At 48.6% G+C, this 17,230-nt stretch overlaps 1 protein-coding gene across 4 annotated transcripts in view; it reads right to left on the bottom strand.

The window, feature by feature from the left end:
- PKNOX2 (PBX/knotted 1 homeobox 2) overlaps window positions 1-17,230 on the bottom strand; it is a 284,066-nt gene that overhangs the window by 189,146 nt on the left and 77,690 nt on the right. For all 4 annotated transcript variants that reach the window (XM_030333207.1, XM_030333206.1, XM_030333201.1 and 1 more), the window contains exon 2: window positions 4,714-4,783. The gene's annotated coding sequence lies outside the window, so the exon portion shown is untranslated. The remainder of the gene's footprint in view (window positions 1-4,713; window positions 4,784-17,230) is intronic.

Raw genomic sequence — 17,230 nt, 5'->3', positions numbered from 1 at the left:
TAATGTAAATTGCAATCTCCTAGCTCGGGAGGCAGGAATCACAGAACAGCCATTATTTTTTACCACTCCACAAAAATTCTACATTTAGAAAGCAGATTTGCAGCTCAGAAAGCCGTATAAATCTGAATCCGCCAGAAACGCCATTAAATCACACCAATTAAGCCGGACCAACGAAGAGCCCCTGTCACTGTTCTCTGCACACTCAAGGACTCCCAGCCCAGATGGAGGCCACGAGATACTGGAGGCTATGGCAGTGGGGCTGGGCACAGGAGCTGCAAGAGGCAGGGAATTCTGTCTTATAAACCTTAACACACCCCCCCATAGGCCTTTGCAACTGCCCCAATCAAGATTTGGAGGAGAAAGGGCGAGAGGCGGGTAGAACTAGTGTGAGTTATTTCTGAAAGAGGACTTCAGCTACCTCCATTTCGATCTCAGTCTGTACTTCCTAACTGATTAAGTTCTTTCCAGCTCATCTCTTAACTCAAACGACCCTGTGCACAAAGCATCCCGTGATAGGAACCAAAACTACCCCCTCAAGCAAGAACAACTGTCCTGACACCAGCAAGACTCCTGTGATTGACCCCAAGACAGTGATGGACCTGACCTTTACCGCCCACCTGCGTGTACCCACCGACCTTTGTCCCACATTTTCCTTATGTTCTTATTTTCAGCATTGTGGAGCCGGTCTTTGAGATGCTGGGCCACTGTCTTCCTGGTGTTGGCCTCGCTGAAATAAATGCCTTTCTTATGTCACCACCGCTCTTCTCCCTGCCTTTGAATTTCGTCAAGGGCCAGTGGCTGAACTCAGTCTGTTTGGGACCCCCACGCCAGGTGCTCTGGCACCCCTGTGTCCCGGCTACATTTCTTAAGCTCATCACCTGATTGGGGGTGGGTGCACTGTCTCTAGACTTTTCAATTTGTGGAGCGGGAGATCTCGAATCAGGAAGAGGTCGGCACCTTTAGCAGAGGTAATGGAGAGATCTAAGGTGTTTCACACGTGGACAAAACATCCATGCCTTTAGCAGCTCTTTAATGACTTTTCCTCTCTTCTCCCAAGTCCCCTCCAGCCAAGTGAAAGAAATGGTAGGAGAAATCCTGCTCACACTGGGCGGGGCTAGAATCTGAGCGCTCTTTACAAAGCTGTTTCCTAGGGGTCACTGGGGAGAGAGATGAGTCACAAGGTGCCTGGAAAGGGGCATATTCCCTCTGACAACTACATAAGATCCCAGCTTCCCTGCAGCCAGCCCTAAATCTGGTTACTCTTTTGCCTCTTTATTGCTCATTCAATATTCATTTGTCAAAGGGCAAGATGCTAATGTGTATTATTAAAATATCAATAGTTTATGAGTGAACTTTTATGGAGGATACAGTTAAAGGAGAGATTCTTGACCATCCCTGTCAGGAGCAATGGAGAGGGACAATCTTTCCAACCCCACTTTTTATTTATTTACTGGGTGGATGAAATGACTGAACCGTTTTTTGAGTAGCTATTGTGTGCCAAGAATGGCTTTAGTGCTTTCGCATGCTGGCTTCCCTCCAGTCCCCACAGCAGACCTGGGAAGCGTAGACAATCCCATCTCCATTCTGGACATGAGGGCTTTGAAGCCCAAGCAGATATGCCTGGGTCACAAAGGTGCTAAGCCAGGATCCAAACTCATTTTGGGGCTTCAGATCCAATCCCCCCACCTCCAAGTTGGAGCCTTGAAAATACAAATGATCTTTACGTTTTTATCAGTTCCTTCACTTGTCCAAATTAAACTTTAGTTTCCTGACCTACATTTTCCAACTCCAGCACCTTTTTATCAAAACCAAGCCCCCTTATCCCTCTCCTCCCTGTTCCCACCCTTTCAGCATTAGCCATTCTCATATCTCAGCCCTTTGGAGAAATGAATTGGTTGTTTCCACTCTTCTGTTGCTTGAGTTTTGTTTCTATCCTCTTAAGTCACAACAAGGCATCCAGGCACTCAGATTCTCTTCCAAAATTCAGCTGCATCCATGTCAGTAAAATGACAAAGGAAAGGGGGTCTGGTCCCTTAATGGCACAGGTTATAGTGTGTGGCAGAAGGGCAGGAAAAAGAGAGGACACGGGGATCAGATAGGAAAGGCTGCCCAGATTTCCCCAGTCCTCTACAGAGCCCCAGTAGCCTCTTAAGTCCTGATCTTTGGCTGAAACCTCCCCCAGCTTGGAAGGCCATTGAGTTGGGGGTGTGGGGAGCCTTGAATGAAGGCTGTAAGCTTGAGAAATCCTTGGTCACAGATCTAAGTGTCCCACCATACCTGGCACCTCAAGCTGTGAGTTGCAAACTGGACTACTTTTGCGGAAATGGACACTAATATGGAAGCTTCCGCCAGCTGCAGGAACTCCGAACTCCAGCATGTCCTTGGGGGGTCCCGCTTTGGGAGGAAGCCTAGCCTGGCCTCTCGGGGGGAGGGGCTTTAAACCCAGACATTCCGTGACATGAGGGACAGTTTGATGCCCAAGGATGGGGGTTTCTTCAGCCTGTCTGTGGAAATTGTGAGGCTATACTATGTCAGACTTGCCAGGTACCAGTCGTGGTAGATTGTGCTCTCCAAAGATGGTTGCAACAGCATATATCCCATCCCTATCTCCTCCTTTCATGTGCTGTTGACACTCATCCTTCGAGTCATGATGGCAGGGATGTCTATGTTCCCTTCTTTGCATTGAGGCAGGCCTGTGTAACTGCCCCACCCAAGAGAACATGGTGGAAGTAATGCTGCTTGACTTCGGCAATGCGGCTCCCACCCGGCTCTTGTTCTCATTCAGGGTGCTCCCTTCCTGGCATTCAGCCGCCATGCTGAGAAGGAGCCCAAGCCACCTGGAGCAGTCACATGGGCCTGGACGACAGGCCCAGCTAACATCTCAGCCAACCGCTAGTATTAGCCCCCCGAATTATAAGTGAATGAGCCTTCAGTTGATTCCAGCACCCAGCTTTTCACCTGCCTCAGCCGAGATCCCAGACCCAGCGGAACAGAGACAAACTGTCCCTATCGTGCCCTGTTTGAATTCCTGGCTCACAGAATATGCACATAAAAAACACTGTTAAGACACTAACTTTTGGGGTGGCTTGTTACACAGCCACAGTAACTGGAACACCGCTGGAATGAAACAGGATGTTTGCTGCTTCCCTCTCAAATCCAGCCTTCACAGGTCTTCACTCAGACTATTCCCTCCTCAAGTGGCCCCAGGCCCTCTGAGCCCACCCCCCCCCCCCCCCCCCCCCGCCTTCCTTCCAAAAGGCAGGGTCCTCATGCTCTTATCTCTCAGTGCAGGTCCAAGAGCGTGTTCCTAAGTGAGGGGGCTTCCCCTGGACACGTGTGGGGGGCCCTCGGCCACAGGGAGGGAACATGCACATCTTTTCCCCCACTCTCCACTCTCATTAAGGTTTACGCTCAGCTTGCTTCTCTCATACTTGACTTGACTTATGAGGCCCCTTTAACCTCCAGTGCGAGGAGACAAGATTCTCACCAAGGTCTATCTACGCTGGCTCCCCCAGCCCCCGGCTGCATCTCCCAGGTAGGCTTTCCCGGAACAGGATGGAGGGAGGCACCCTTCCCTGCCCACCCCCCACCTTTCCCCTCCCACTGGGGCCCGGGGATCCGACCACTCCAGAGCCTGGGCTGTGGAGGAGGTGCCCTGGGAGCCGCAGCCCGTCAATCACAGAGGCGACCAGCACTGAATCGCAGGCCATTAGGCGGGAGGGCCGGCGCCCTGCTCACTCACCGGGCAGCCATCGGCAGGATGTTAGACGATCGCATGGCGGCCATTCTTATGATTTATTCAAATACTCATTACAGTCAATCTATTTTTACACAGAGGTGAAGATGTGCGCTGATAACGGTTAATCATTTATAATTCCATGGACTGGTTGGAAGCCAATGTACTATCAAAGGCGCGGCAGCAGCCCAGCCTCCGGTAGCCCCAGAAGCGGGGTGGGGGAACTACATAGCCCGGGCGACCCAGTCTTCTGGCTAACATCTGCTGAGCAGAGACCAGGTTGAGGGTGCAGTGGGAACACAGAGACCCCGGAATCCCAGACTGCCCTCCAGGAGCTCACAGCCTGGCTGGGGGGGCGCGCAGGAAGATGCCGGTCAGGGGGGAGGTTGCCATGTGAGCACAGAAGAACTTCAGGAGAGGGAGAAATCACTTCTAGCTGGACTAAAGAAGGGTTCGTGGAGCAGGCTCGACTTAGGCTGGGTCCTGCAGGTGGGTAGACTTTTGCCAAGCGGGAGAGCCAAAATGAGCACGTGAGCTTAAGGTGGTGTTATCATTGCCACCAGCAGTGTCCCCCTTCCCCTCCCTCACGCCGCCCTAGAAATCAACCGGGTGTCAAAGCCAGTGTGGGCTTTCCCTGACTCCCCAGCTTAGCCCACAGATGACAATGGCTGGGGTCTGGGTTGGCCTTGCAAACTCAAGAGCTTCCCTCTCCAACACTCATGACACACATAACATATCAGGTCCACCTTAATGCACAATCAATAAAGTCTAATTAAATAGGATGTCACATTACAGGGCTTCTTTGTCACATTCAGACCTAATCTAATTAGAAGTCCACTGTATTTTACATTCTGACTAGCTCATTGTTGAGGATTTCTCTTGCACAATTGCATGACTGTTAAAGATTAGGTTCAGGGCTGGTCTTTAACCCGTAACCTTATTGAGTCAGCCTGGAAACACCAATCAAAGTTACTTACAGTTCACAGTCCCTTTTCTGGTGAGCGGCATGGAGGACAGAAAGCCTCAGAATCCTGCTCCAGACTTCACCTGTCAATAAAAGAAAACGTTTTTTATAGATGTGTATGATTCTGCTGAGTGAGAGCTCTGAGTGAGAGCCAACGTGGGATGAGGGTAAACTCAGGAGTCGTTCTGGCTCAGGAGCAGCACAGGACTGCAGCTCTATTCCCACAGTCCTGAGTGGGAAAACTTCCCGATCCAGGCACTCTTGGTGCAAAATGATCATTGTTTAGACAGCTAACCAGGACAGAGAGAGAGGATCACTCCCTCCTTACCTGCTTGCTGCCTCAATTTCTTGCGAGTTTCATCCCCTTCCCTATAGGAATCCCGGAGAAAAACAGGCTCATGGCTGTTGAGAGCCCTGAGCTGACCAAGGCAATAATCATTTACTGATGCCTCCCGTCTGAAGGGAGACCCCATGCAGAGGGACAGAGCTGAACGGCCCCTGTGAAAGCTTGCAACCTACATGGGGAAGGCTGTGAAAAACTAGCAAACCACAAAGCCCAGGTTGTTGTTTATGGCAGGATTATGGAAAGTCTGGATGGAAGAGAGAAATTTCAAGGAAAGGTGAAGAGTGCAGTTGGGCTAGATGGAGAAGAATGATGAGGGAAGGACTGGAAAGATAAAAAAATGTGACTGCTTTTAATTCTCTTTCTGGAAATAGAGCAACAACAACAAGAAAAACCCAGCACATGCTTATGAGTGTCTGCTCCGTGATCGACGCTGGCTAGGTGCAGCAGGAATAAAATCCCACGGATGGGTCCTGCTATAAAAATGCTGCCACGTCATTCGGGAAATAAGATTACCCATATGGAACATCACCAGATATTGTGCAAGACAAGGCTATACGCACAGTAGTGCTGAGCTGTGTGGTAGGGACTATAATTCTCTCTCCACAGAGAAATGAAGTTGGCGAGAGCTGAGGTGCTCAAGGAGTATTTGGGCGTAGGGAGAACTTGCATGGGGCCTTGGAGATTGGCGAGATTTGGCCAGCAGAAGGGAGCAAGAGGGCATTCGTGGAAACGGAGCAATCCAGGCATGGATGAGAGGGGGGCAGCATGGGAGTGCCCTGGGACAAGGCAGAGGCTGTTTTGCCTGAAAGCAACCAGGAGAGACCAACACTGAATAAGCCAGATGCGGCCAGAGCATCTAAGGCTCTGAGTGTCAGGCCAAGAGGCCAGGCTGGGGGTAGGAGCTGGTAGAGAGCCATTGAAAGTTTTTCATCAAGGAAATGACACAAAGAAGAGGAACCCCCTTGCCCCGACCCCTCTAATAATATTTTCCCTTTAATTAAGACAGAGAGGCTTCTTGGAAGCGGTGGCATTTCAGACAGAAGATTTGGGCGTGGGCCATAGCGTGATGTGCTCATGAAAAGAAAATGTCCCTCTTGTTCAGGATGGTGTCCGTACTTCCTCTGGGGCTGTCTACTAACATCTGCGTGACCAAGATGAATGGCTCAAGGAGGTACCTCTGAGACAAGGACCACGTCTTATGCATCTTTATAGCCCCAGAACCTCGCCAAGTGCCCACCGTAGTTCTCTGTGTACGTCTGTTGAAATGTTCATTGGTAGACCCTGTTCATTCCAAACAGAATCTACAACCAGCACCTTGGGACCAGCCATGGATGGGCAGCGGTTGGCAGTGGGCTCCAGCTTACGTTCTTTTGAACAACTGCCATGCTGCTACTGAGCACGTGTGAACTCAGTGTAAGAAGTCTCTAGATGGAATTGCATGCAGTGGTGTTTTATCCCTGCCCTCTGGGATTGTGTGTTGAGACACCAGCACCTGAGAAGAAGATATGGCAGACTTCCCATTTACATATGCTGTAAAGCTGGGAAGGATAGCCTCTACTGGAGAGGTGGATTCAAAAGTGTTAGAAAGCTTTTAACAAGCTGAAAGAAGGCGCCAAAACTACAAAGTCCAAGTTTTCCTCTACCAGTTTTTGTTTCTTGCACAATAACATCACGACAGCCATAAATGAGGTAACTTTGAAGATAAAGGAATATGGCCCACCATCCCATCACTCTGACCCATCAAATTATTACATCTTATGTCCACATGCAAATCCATTTTTATTTTTTACAGAATTGTAGAAAAAGATTTGACAAGGATACATTCACCAAATCCCACTCTCACATTCAAAAGTCAATCGCAAAAACACCAAACAGGGTAAGCTGGTTAAAAAAAAAAAAAAAAAGATGTGGGTTATTTGAATTTAACAGAAGCTCAGGATGACCCCAGAGTGTGGTGTTGCTTTGAAATCCATTACATGTGATCTTAAGTTGCATTCCCATATAGTGTCCAACGGAGGGATGAACCGTCCCCTCACTCTTGACTTATCAATCCATATTAATTTAAGATGCAGTTTTGACATCCCATTTAATGTATTTTTTAAATTAAAAATTTTTTTTAATGTTTATTTATTTTTGAGAGAAAGAGAGAGGCAGACTGCAAGCAGGGGAGGGGCAGAGAGAGAGGGGGAGACACAGAATCTGAAGCGGGCTCCAGGCTCTGATCTGTCAGCACAGAGCCCGACATGGGGCTTGAATTCACGAACTGCGAGATCATGACCTTAGCCGAAGTTGGACGCTTAACCAACTGAGCCACCCAGGCTCCCCAGCCCATGACTCTTATAAAGGATGTCTACTGGCTGACTCTCTAGAATACTGAGGAGTCTGAAGAGGAAAGACAAGCTAGGCCAAGAGCGAGGGAAGGGTGCAGAGGGCATGCAAATTATCCCACCAGTCCCTTCTGTGTTTTTCTCTCAACCCACTCCCTTGATTGTGGGACTGAACTGTAATCAGACCAGGGAAACTGAGGCCTGGGATGGGTGAGGTGGTTTGCCGAATTGGATAAGCCACTTGCTTTGAGGACAGGCTGATTTGGGCTCAATACAAAAACCAATTTCTTTTTTTGTTTTTTTGTTTTTAATGTTTTTATTTATTTTTTCGGGGGGGGGAGGGGTAGAGAGCGGGGAGACACAGAATCCGAAGCAGGCTCCAGGCTCTGAGCTATCAGCACAGAGCCCAACACGGGGCTTGAATTCACAAACCGTGAGATCATGACCTGAGCCGAAGTTGGACGCTTAACCGAGACTGAGCCACCCAGGCACCCCCCCCCCCACCCCCGCCTCCATTTCAATATCTTTGACAGTGAAGAGGGGAGGTGAGCAAAGATGTCCAGTGGCTAAAGCTCGGGTTAAAAGTTTAGCCGTTAAAAGCTCAAGCTCTGGAACCAGCCTGCACAGTTTTCCATCCTGGCTCCACCACTTACTAGTGGGATGGACAGGTTACTTAACTTCTCTGTGCCTCAGTTTTCCATCTGTAAAACGGGGTTAATAAGGGTTCTACCTCTGAGGTTAGTGTGAGGACTGAATGATTTTGTATCCTGCAAAGTGCTTGGGACAGTGACTCACACAAAATAGGCACTCGCTGAATGTTAGCTATTGTCATTGCTATTTTGTTGTCACTGTTTTCATTCCTAGGAGGCTGTGTCCCTTAGGACACAGGGCTTTGTCCATAAGATTACACGTCCTTCTCCCACATGGTGGTCCCCTAAATATTTGAAGAAATTGTATGAAAGAAGGACTGTGTTACACTAGACAATAAGATTAGGACTAACTGGTCGATGTTAGAGGAAGTCAACCTTCAGTTCGATATAAGAAAGAAGCCTCTAGCAATGAGAACCATCCAAAAATGAGCTAGGCTTCCTCAGAAGGTAGTGAGCTCCCCAACCCTGGAAGGAGAATCTGCACTGGGTGAGAAGGTGCTCCAACCATGGTCTCCCAGACATGGCTTCACCCATCTATGAAAGGTTAAAAAAAAATTAGGAGTCTGATAGGGTTGACAAACTTCTATATTGATAAAACATTGATACTGTCTTCATTTATCATCATTTCATAAAGTAACTCAACCCCCAAAGTAAGGGGAGTAACAGGACCATTCTTTGAATTGAATAAATACAGCATCATGGAATGTATTCCCTCTCCCTCTCTTTCTGCCTCTCTCTCTTTGTCTGTCTGCTCTCTCTCTCTCACACATGCACGCACACACACATGTGTGCACACACGTGTTAATATGTGACCTCTCCATGCTGTCCTTAGTTTTCACTCGTGATCCGTGGAAAAGTCTACTTTAATTGGCACTGATCCCGGACACATGCTGGGGAACCACCTATGCGCCATGTATTTTAGAGCCTTCCAGAGCCAGCAGTGTGTGGTCCTGGCAAGCAAGGGTTCATGTCAAAAGCCTTCAGACAAGCAGCCGTGCAATAATAGGACCAGAATTTAAACTCAGGCCTGTCTTGTTCACCATGAAAATAAAATGGAACTATAAATGAGACTGACCACTCACATTTATAAATATGAGGAAACTTGTGAAGTGGTTAATGAGGAACGAGTTGTTGAATGTTTGTCTGGGAATGAGGTAGAAGAGGGACAGAACAAAGCTTCCTGCAGGAGGTAGCACATGCTCCAGGAGAGCTGAGTGGCACCCGTGGAGCATGCCCAGGAAAGCTGGAAGGCTGGAGAGAGATGAACTTAGGGCTTAGCAAGGGCATGAGTCTAACACAGAGAACACATAGAACATGAGTCTAACACTAGGCCTGGGGTGTTCACCAGACACGGGTTCACGCCCTCACTCTGTCATCAACTTACTGCGCGATCTTGGACAAGAAACTTTACCCCCTCCGTGCCTCAGTTTCCCCATAGGCAAAATGATATGGTTAGACTACTAGATAATCCTTAAACCGAAATTCCATCTGATATCTATATACCTGTGAGGTTGCCCAGACTAACCTGCCAGGGAGGGCTCTAAGTCTCATGCTAAGGCACCTCAGTATATCACCCTGGTTAAGACTAAAGATGTGGGAACCAGATAGTTCTGGATTCAAACCTAGGTCCATCGTTAACCTAACCTTAATCTCTATAAACCTCAATTTTCTCCTGTTTAAAAGGTAGGGGGTTAATAGTAGCATCTGTAAAAAAATTTTTTTAATGTTTATTTAGTTTTTAAGAGAGCGAGAGGCGGGGGGATGGGCAGAGAGAAAGGGAGACACAGAATCCAAAGCAGGCTTCAGGCTCTGAGCTGTCAGCACAGAGCCTGATATGGGGCTCGAACTCACGAACTGTGAGACCATGACCTGAGCCGAAGTCGGACGCTTAGCCGACGGAGCCACCCAGGGGCCCCAATAGTAGCATCTTTAAATGAGATGATGCACCTAGAGCTGCCTGGAACATACTAATAAATGAGGATTTTTGTTGTTTTTATGTGTTCTGAGCTAAGGCAGGCAGCAACTGAATGGAAAAGGAGAACGAGAGGCAAATCAAGAAGACTGAGGCCTTCTGCATTTATCCCACTGCCCATGACAAGCTTTTCAGGTCTTGCCCCAGCCAGACCTTTGGGATGAGGACAAATTACGACAACCCATTCTGGGGCACCGAGGGTCTCTCCAGATGCTCTTCTTCTCTGAAAGCCCATCCACGGGCACAAGAGCAAAACTTCCAAGAAAGACAAAACGTGAAGAGACCATTCCGAAGGAAACCCTTGAAGGACCACCCATCCATCCAGACGGTGTGTCCCGTGTCTCCCCACCTCACTGCCGAGGCTTCTCTCTGTTCCACCTGTGCTCCCCCCATCACCCTCTCTGTTCCACCTCTGCTCCCCCATCACCCGGCAAGAGCTTCCAATTATTTATTTACACTTGTTGAATGAGGTTGTCAGTGACAGCCCCGTAGGCTCTGACCAGCAGGCTCTAAATCACACAATAACTAGGTAGCTGAAAATGGATAAAATTACCTGGCACTAAATACTTGGCTCTGAGATGCAACCCCCACCCCCCCGCCCCCCATCAGCCCTCACTGAAGGTGCAGCCTTTCTTGAAGCCTGGTAAGAGCCAATGCTAATGCCACACCTGTCTTCGGCCCCTTGGGCCACGGGCAGTGCTGGTCACCCTGTTGCAGAGGGAATGGAAGAGCTCCCTGGGTCATGCTCCCCGGGCCTCTAATCTTGGGCCCATACCTGTAAGTACAGGTTCACATATAAACCCCTCTAAGGAATGCTGACACTGGTGGGCTAATCCTAACGACTTTCATACACAGGAGAAGGACCCGGAGGCCCTCGTGACCTGTCTGCATCTGATGGGAGTGCAGTGGGGGCTTCCAGGGCGGCGGGGCCCTCTACAGAGGCAAACCCTCAGGAGCTACAGGACCTGCTCACAGGGCAGCCTCCCGGCCCCGTGGACATCCTCGGAGGATTGCTGATTCTCCGTCAGGAGTCTCACTGCCCTTCTCCCCACGGCATCGTCGTCGACCTGCCTTAGGCCTTCTCTCTCTTCCAGGGCCCTAATTGGTCTCCCGGCCTCCAGCCTCACCCCATTTTTGCCCGTGTACCACCTCCCCTCAGCCTGGCATCTTTCTGGAACACAAATTTGATCGTGGCCACTCCTCCTTAAAACCCTTCCATGACGCCTCATTGTCTGACAGGCGTTGCCAACTGGCAGTCCCTCCATGGACTCTTGCCTGTCTGGAATTTTTATAAATTCCGCCAACATCTCAAAAGTGGGAAATTTCAAATTTTAACCATCTGTATTTCTAACTTTTCTCCAAAGGTCAGATGACCTAACAATGCCAGTCCTGCATTTCCACATGGCAATCACTAGATGATGCTGAGTATTGGCCACCTCCTTTCATAGTTTTTTATTTATTATTTACTTTTGAGAAAGACAGAGTGTGAGCAGAGGAGGGGCAGAGAGGGGGAGAATCTCAAGCAGGCTCCATGCAGAGCCTGACACGGGGCTCGAACTCACGAACAGTGAGACCATGACCTGGGCCGAAATCAAGAGTCAGATGCTTAACTGACTGAACCACCCAGGCACCCGAGTCACCCCCCTTTCAATCACGCACGGGTCCTCCTGTTTCCCCTGAGGGAAGGCAGATGTCACCCTGGAAGTCTCTCCCGTCACAGGGTCAGACACCTAGAGGCTGACTTATTCTGCCTGCTGAAGAGGTTCGGGTTCAAAGTGACAGCACAGGGGTGGGTGGCTCATTATGTTCTCAGCTGTGTGGTGCCAGCGGGAGGGTGGATGACAGGATTCAGGAAAATATCAGCACTACCGGACAGGTCTGCCTGAGTGTCCTTCCCTCCCACCTGGGCAACGCCACTCCTAGCCTGGAGACAGACGGCAAAGGTCCTAGGGCGGTTCTCCTGGAATGCCAACGGCTACAAGGCAGGTGCTGAAGAAGCCCCGCCCGCTTTATTCCTGAGGCCCCACCCCTGGGTCCAGCCTCTCCCCACCCCGGCTCAGGAGCGGCCGTACCCCCTCCCTTTATTTCCATCCCACTGTTCCTATCAAAGCCCTAACAGCACATATTTTGTTAATTGTACAAACCTAATGGGGGAATGCATTGGCAAAAAAGGGTAATGGCCATCAGACCAGCAATAAAACAAAATTAATGGCCCATAGGAAGAAATCATGTCCACTTAATCCCGGCTCTGAAACTCTAATAGAATAATGGAATACCAACGGAGGGTTTTTTTCTCTCTATGCAGATTGCTTACACCATGTTAATCACTTGCAAAGCAGGCCACATACCACTCTGGCTCACATGACCCTCCAGGGAAAGTAGCAGACCAGAAACATTTAGTGCAAGGCTCATTACTGACAGGCACCACCACAGCAACACCTTCCCTCTCTCCCTCCTTCCCCCAGGTGACTCTGGGACAGCCGGTATGGGGTGTCATTGAGAGCCATGAGGCGTGGTGGGCCGGAAAGCAAGACACATAATACCTAATAATAGCAAACATTTATTGAGTGCTTACTATGTGCCAGACACTGGGCCAGCTAAGCACTTTCTATATACTGTATTACTGGATCCAATGTTCATCTTCTATCGCTGGCTGCGCAGTCTAACAAGGTAGCTGCCGGCCACGTGTGGCTTTTTAAATTCAAATCCTAATTGATTAAAATGAAATAAAATTTAAAATTCAGGGTTCAGCCTCACCGGCCACATTTCAAGAGCTCGACAGCCACACGTATCTGGTGGCTATTGTACTGGAAGGTTCACATGGAGTACGTTTCCATCATCGCAGAATGTTGTATTAGAGCCTACTCTAGAATACTGAGGCCATTTTATCTTGCTCATTTAACGGATTCGGAAGTCAAGGCGCAGAGAGGTGAGGCAAGCCGCCCAAGGTCGTGCAGCTGAAATACGGCTGCGTTGGGTTCTAACCCAGCTCTATCTCAGTCTGGCTCCAGAATCCCCAGCCTACCCACCACTTCCTGGCAGAACAAGCAGTCAAGCCTGCAGGAAAGTCTTTTGAGGGAAGTTAGCAGTAGAAAGGCTCTTCCGGGTTGTCTTCAGCACCCACCCACTCCCTGGCACCCAGAGAGCAGACAGACCCCCAGTGCTCCACTTGGGAAAGCCAGCTCCGTGGGTGTGTCAAACTGGGAAGGTCATCTGGAGAGAGGGAGGGCTTTACAGATCATCTAGCCCCACCTCCTTCAAGTTATGAATGAAGAAACCAACGTACAGAAAAGTTAAGTGGCTTGCCCAAGGTCAAACAGAATTAGAACTACAATCCAGGTTTCCTGACCACCAGTCTTCACTGGCCAAAGGAGAGGACCAAGCAATGCCCAGACCCATGTGCAGTCACAGGTGAGAGGAGGAAGAGGTGTCCCTCCCACCTTCCTGGAGAGTCCTGGGATGGAAGTGGCTGGGATGAGTTTGAAGGTACTGGGCTCTGAGGAAAAGCAGGAAAGGAAGAAGGGTGGGGACGGTCAGGCCTAGAAGATGTACTGGTTAAAAGCATGACATTGGGTCACTACTATCTTTTGGGAAAATAGTATATGGAATCTACTGTCATTGAGAATACACTGACTGACCAAGCAGCCCCAATTTGAGAATGTATCCTACAGGGAAAAAGTGGCAGGTGCACAGGGATAATGTGGCAGCATCTATCGTGGGGAAAAGTCTAAAGCAACGTGGATGTCCACCAATAGGGGAATGGCTGGATAACTCCTGGTACAACCATACTGTAAATACATGAGGGCATTAAAAAGAATGAGTTCGACTGACACCTTTTGCCAGGCAAAATGGCCATAACGTTCAAAATAAGAAAAGTAAGTAGCAGAGGATGTGTGTGGAGTGATTCCAAGTTTATAAAAACAGAGAAAACTCTAGGACGAGTTGATCCCTTTGTATGTGTTTGTGTGAGCACGGAGGCAGCGTGGAAGGGGTGGCCCAGGGTGTTCACACTGGTGCGGATGGGGCACTGGAAAGACAGGGATGAAGGCACACCGTTTTTAGCACATCTTAGCCTTGTTGCCGGTGCAGGGAGCACCATCACTTCTGTAATTTTTGCGAAGAAACTTAATAAAGGAAGAGACAAATATTTGACAAAAGAAGAAAAAAAAGAGAAGTCAGATTCCAAACCTGCCTCACTCACTAGCTTCACGGCCTTGGCAAGTTCCTTAATCTCACTCCATCTTGATTTCTTTGCCCAGAGACTGATGATAATAGTATCATGTCATGAGGTGGTGGGGAGACTGGTGGGAAAACGAGTTTATAGCTGCTCAACAATTGGGGCCTTTCTATCAGAGGGGAAAATCTGCCAAGTACATGGAGGGACTTCCTGGGCCACCTCTCCAGGGCGGTCTGAGAGCCATGGCCAGGGCTCCCTACACACCCCTCAGAGCCCCTATATTTTGCCATACAACCATTTCATCTATTTATTTTTATTTTTTGTTATTTATTTATTAAAGTTTATTTATTTATTTTGAAGGAGATAGTGGAGGGGGGTGGGGGTAGAGAGAGAGGGAGAGAGAGAATCATGAACCGTGAAATCATGACCTCAGCCAAAATCAAGAGCCAGGTGCTGAACCAACTGAGCCACACAGGTGCCCCTATTTATTTATTTATTTGTTTGTTTGTTTATTTATCTTGAGAGACAGAGAGAAGGTGAGAGCACTCATAAGTGGGGGAGGGGCAGAAGGAGATAGAATCCTAAGCAGGCTCCATGCTCAGAGACGTGCCTGACATGGGGCTGGACCCCACAACTGTGAGATCATGACCTGAACAGAAATCAAGAGTCAGACACTCAACCAACAGAGGCACCCAGGAACCCCCTCACCCTCCCATGCCCCACGGTACAACGATTTTAATGCGTCTCTCTGTCTATCAGACTGTAAGATCTTTACAGGTAGGAATAGTGCCTTGGTTATTTATTCATTCATTCAATCATTCAAGTTAATAACTTAAAAATTATGTCTTAGGCATGTGTACCTGCACTGTGCCTGACATCAAAGATACAAAACAATGAAGAAGACAGAAAAGTCTCTGCTTTCATGGAGCTCATATGCTAACGGAGGAAACAAACTACTTATACACACGTATATAGTCCAGTGGTGATAAGCACTAGGAAGAAGAATGCAGCATGACAAGGGAGCAGAAGTGACTGGGGAGGGGACGGGGACATTTTAGAGAGAGAGGACAGGAAAGAGCCTCTGAACCTCTCTGGGAAAGCGTCCTTTGAGGCACATGCCACAGACCTGGTGAAGCCAGTGGTTGCATTCAAAAGATGTTAGTTTAAGGGGCGCCTGGGTGGCTCAGTCAGTTAAGCATCCGCCTTTGACTCAGGTCATGATCTCACAGTTCATGAGTTCAAGCCCCGTGTCAGGCTTTCTGCTGTCAGCACAGAACCTGCTTCGGATCCTGTCCCCCTCAATCTCTGCCCTTGCCTCTCTCTCTCTCTTAAAAATAAATAAATAAACTTTAAAAAGGTGTTAGTTTAAGAATAAAATAAAAATAGGCTGGTGGGAGAGTGGAGGATAATTAAGACACCTCAAAAACATGCCTCCACCCAAAAGAACTGAAAGGGGGGACCCAGATGTTTGCACACCCCTGTTCTTAGCAGCATTACTCATAAGAGCCAGAAGGTGGGAGCAACCATAGTGTCCGTGGACAGATGAATGGAGGAACAGAAGCATTATATGGATACTGACATATCACTGAGCCTTCAAAGGAAAGCCACGTGGATAAACCTGGAGCGATACGACGCTAAGTGAAGCAATCCAGTCACCAAAGGACAAAAACTGTCTGATTCTACTCATGTCAGGTACCCAGAGGAGTCATATCTGTAGCAATGGAGGGTAGAATAGTAGCTGCAAGAGGCCGGGAGGGAAGGGAGAGGCAGGGTTAGGGTTTAACAGATACCAGGTTATAGTTTTGTAAGATAAAAAGTGTTCTGTGCATAGATGGTGGTGATGATTGCACAAGACTATGAAAGTACTTAATGCCACTGAACTATGCACTTAAAAGTGGTTAAGATGGTAAATTTTATGTGATACGCATTTTACCACAATTTTATTTTATTATTTTCAACGTTTATTTATTGAGGGGGGAGAGAGAGAGATAGCACCCACTTAAGTGGGGGAGGAGGGGCAGAGAGAGACAGGGACAGAGGATCTGAAGCAGGCTCTGTGCTGACAGTAGAGAGCCTGATGCAGGGCTCGAACTCACGAGCCGTGAGATCACGACCTGAGCTCAAGTCAGGCGCTTAACCAACTGGACCACCCAGGCGCCCCTATCACAATTAAAAAAAATACACACCACCACTAACTTCTCAGAAAAAAAAAAAGAGCCCGGGATGTTAAAGGGCAGGAGGAGAAGCAGCTGACAGCCAAGGTGAGGCTAAGGGAGCCCAGGGCGGACAGAGAGAGCAGGGAACCCCAAGTCTCTGAGGCCCAGGGGAGAGAACGCAGAGGGGAGGCTGCCAGGCAGAAAGGGACAGAAGCTCCCAGGCCAGTCTGCTGACAGGAAAGGCAACTTTCCTGTGGAAACGTCTGAGCCAAGGCGATTCCAGAGTGCCGGTACTGGATAAATGAGACACAATTTAGGGTAAAAAAGAAAAGAAAAAAAATGTTTTTAAACTGGTGGGAAGTAGGAAGCAACTGGTAGAGAGTTGGGCCACTCTCTAGCTTGAGATGAAAGACAGTCCCACGAATCCACTGCAGGAGATCTAAAAGGGAAAGGGAATAAGAAGCTGAGAACATGATGAGGGGTTTTGGGCCCTTCACCCGATGCAGCTGTGGGCAGCTTGGTGTGTTGGAAAGCATCTTAGGGCCCAGGAGACAGTCCTATCTTTGTGCCCCTTTGACCTTATGGGGTCTTTGACCTTGTCTGGGCCTCAGTTTCTTCATCTACTGAACTGAGTGTCTAGAACAGGGCAAGAGGAATCTTACATTTTTAGGGGTCCACAAACCCCTTGCGATTTATCCAGAATGGCATTTGTGTGTACATTTTTCTATGGAGGGATTTATACATTTTTACCAAGATTTCTAGGCTGTCCGTGTCCCCAGGAAGGTTAAGAATTGGTGGAAGAGATATTCACTAGGCTCACATTAAGCTAGAAAGTTCTAAGCTTCCCAGAAATCTTGAACTGGACACCAGTAAATACTTAGGCCTCAAGTAAATCAAAATGT

The sequence above is a fragment of the Lynx canadensis genome, chromosome D1 (genome assembly GCF_007474595.2).
Source record: "Lynx canadensis isolate LIC74 chromosome D1, mLynCan4.pri.v2, whole genome shotgun sequence".
In the NCBI taxonomy this organism is placed as follows: Eukaryota; Metazoa; Chordata; class Mammalia; order Carnivora; family Felidae; genus Lynx; species Lynx canadensis.
The sequence above is the reverse complement of the archived record's forward strand: the minus strand, read 5'-3'. Positions and strand labels throughout refer to the sequence as shown.